This window comes from Watersipora subatra, chromosome 4, assembly GCF_963576615.1.
Source record: "Watersipora subatra chromosome 4, tzWatSuba1.1, whole genome shotgun sequence".
Classification (NCBI taxonomy): Eukaryota; Metazoa; Bryozoa; class Gymnolaemata; order Cheilostomatida; family Watersiporidae; genus Watersipora; species Watersipora subatra.
Genome location: NC_088711.1, coordinates 23,008,959 through 23,011,103, shown reverse-complemented (window position 1 = coordinate 23,011,103; position 2,145 = coordinate 23,008,959). Strand labels below are relative to the sequence as shown.

The 2,145-nt window shown below is 39.7% G+C and overlaps 1 non-coding gene across 1 annotated transcript; it reads left to right on the top strand.

Annotated features, from left to right (window-relative positions):
- Positions 1 to 402: 402 nt before the first annotated feature.
- On the top strand, positions 403 to 483 carry Trnal-aag (transfer RNA leucine (anticodon AAG)). The gene has a single exon. It is a non-coding gene; the product is annotated as a tRNA-Leu (tRNA).
- Positions 484 to 2,145: the final 1,662 nt, after the last annotated feature.

The window sequence follows — 2,145 nt, the reverse complement described above, 5'->3', positions numbered from 1 at the left end:
TATGTGGTTTCAAAACGCTATGAAAGTAGAAGCTTGACCGTTTGCAGCGCATCCTACAGCCTCAAAAGGCTGTTTCCGAATCCGCTTTTTAGTGGCACTGTTCACTGACGCTCGATAAAGATTAGAAATATAGCGAGAACGTACGTCTTGAGGTACTGGTGTTGAATGCCATTTGATTGAAACATGGACAAAAATATCGTTGCAACCGCTGCGTTAATGTACGAACACAGCAAGGCAATTACGCGAATCGTTGAGGACGGAGAGCTGATGCGACCTCGCGATTACCATTATACTGAAAAGACTTCGCAAAAACTAAGCATCAATTGTCAGGGTGCTGAGCAGGCTAAAACTAATATCACGCATCTACTCACGCCTGAACGCCCGCATCAAGTAATGGCATAAGGTAGTGTGGTCGAGCGGTTTAAGGCGCTGGTCTAAGGCACCAGAATCTTTGGGGTGTGGGTTCGAATCCCACTGCTGCCAATTATTTTTACTCCCCGATGTTAAAAAAGTTTTTAGCGAAAAAAATTGCGAGAGATAGAAAGTTAGACAAGACGATGAATGAAAAATGAAGATGACGCCGAAATACTCCTTGCGCGCATCCCGTTTTGCCACGCATTAAAAAATTTTCATCGCGCTTAACTATTACTATAATTTATTTGACTCGAAACTTGCAGAAATAATGTTATCATCCAATAAAACTTTGTACAGCAAAAATTAAGAGTTCCCAGACGGGGAATCGAACCACGACCACATCAATGAGAGCGCTGGATCCTAACCACTAGACCACCTGAGATGGCTGACTATAGAAAGGACAAGAGATAATACGCAGCAGAGCAATTATCGTAAATGATAACTTCTTACTAACCGAATGCCGGAATGTTTTGACTCTTTTCATCACCATCTCGATGGGATAGTCCTTGCCATGATAATTAGATAAGGATAACGCTTAGGCCATGCCTTCTTTAATCGGCGGCGTAATGCTGACTCTGTTAAATTAGCATTGATCAAATATACGAGTAGCATAGCACTTCGGGATCCAAAAAAGCTCGCAGCAAAAGCATTAATGGTTGATGAGGCTGTACTCTTATCTGACGAAAATGTTCAATTACCGAGCCATTCGAAATTTCACCACTACGGCATCCATCTTTTTCAGACATAACCAAGGGTAGCATACTAATTCCCTACTAATTCACAAGTCTCCGCTCCGTCATAAATAAATTGTTTGACGTGACTATGGGTAGCTATGACGGAGCGGAGACTTGTGAATTAGTAGGGACTTACTGACTCAAATACCCAAAGAATTGACTTGCAGTATTGGACTATACAGAGACAATGGACTTGCGGTTTGCAAGGGTATCCCACAAGCTATAGAGAGAACAAAGAAACTAATATGCGACATATTTAATAAAAACAACTTGAAAATTACTATTGAGGCAAACAAACGATCAGTAAACTTTCTTGACGTAACTTTAAATTTACAAGATGGCAGCTTCAAGCCTTTCCAAAAACCAAGTAACACAATTATACTATATGTGCACAAACAAAGCAACCATCCAACTTCCATATTGAAAAACTTACCAGACAACATAAACAAACGATTAAACGCACTTTCATCAAATGAACAACAATTTAACAGCACAGTGCAACCATAACAAGAAGCACTCCACAAGAGTGGATACAACAGCAAACTACAATATGACACTAACATGAAAAAATCAAAAAGACGTAACAGACAAAGAAAAATCACATGGTACAACCCCCCATTCAGCGCCAAGGTTGCAACCAATATTGGACAAAAATTCTTCAGCATAGTTACGACATGCTTTCCAAAGAAACACCCACTCCAAGCAATATTTAATAGACAAACCTTAAAACTGAGCTACTCAGTAATGCCAAACATGAAAACAATCATTGATGCGAGCAACAAAACTCTTACTAAAACCATTACACCACAAAGAGAAAACAACGAAAAAAGTTGCAACTGCAGACAAAAGAACAACTGCCCTTTGGAAGGAAAATACGGAGCCAAAAATGTGATATATCAAGCAACAGTGAACAACCATACAAACAAACACGTAGCGACCTACATAAGACTTTGCTCAACCAAATTTAAAACTATATACAGCAACCATAAAGCTTCAT